Genomic DNA, 647 nt, shown 5'->3' with positions numbered 1-647 from the left:
GGGATCCGGTGCTTTAGTGCTGGTATGATCGCATCCGACATGTTACCCCGGTCTTCGTCCCTTATCCTTGCCCCTCCCAGCTCCACTACAAAGACGATTGCACATTGCTTTGGCCGCTCCCTCTCAACTACGGAGACGAGTTTAACGCGGTTTCCACCCCTCCCTCTCAACCGCACCAGTGCACGCTTGCCGCGCCACAACGCCGACGCTGGACCCGTGAATCGTGAGCACCCAGCTATGACTTACCGCACTCGTGCAAAATAATAAAACACGGTAAATATATTACTTACACGTGCGTTTTGTTTTGCAAGCGTCGCGAAAAAAATTAAAAAGGGAATGCAACACGAGGACTTCCCAGGAGGTCACCCATCCTAGTACTACTCTCGCCCAAGCACGCTTAACTTCCGAGTTCTGATGGGATCTGGTGCTTTAGTGCTGGTATGATCGCATCCGACATGTTACCCCGGTCTTTGTCCCTTATCCTTGCCCCTCCCAGCTCCACTACAAAGACGATTGCACATTGCTTTGGCCGCTCCCTCTCAACTACGGAGACGAGTTTAACGCGGTTTCCACCCCTCCCTCTCAACCGCACCAGTGCACGCTTGCCGCGCCACAACACCGACGCTGGACCCGTGAATCGTGAGCAC

General features: G+C 54.1%; 1 non-coding gene across 1 annotated transcript; it reads right to left on the bottom strand.

Annotated features, from left to right (window-relative positions):
- Positions 1-333: 333 nt before the first annotated feature.
- On the bottom strand, positions 334-452 carry LOC123179654 (5S ribosomal RNA). The gene has a single exon (XR_006490530.1). It is a non-coding gene; the product is annotated as a 5S ribosomal RNA (ribosomal RNA).
- Between the last annotated feature and the right edge of the window lie 195 nt (positions 453-647).

The sequence above is a fragment of the Triticum aestivum genome, unplaced genomic scaffold (genome assembly GCF_018294505.1).
Source record: "Triticum aestivum cultivar Chinese Spring unplaced genomic scaffold, IWGSC CS RefSeq v2.1 scaffold164096, whole genome shotgun sequence".
NCBI classification, from domain to species: domain Eukaryota; kingdom Viridiplantae; phylum Streptophyta; class Magnoliopsida; order Poales; family Poaceae; genus Triticum; species Triticum aestivum.
This window is presented reverse-complemented; position numbering and strand designations above follow the sequence as displayed.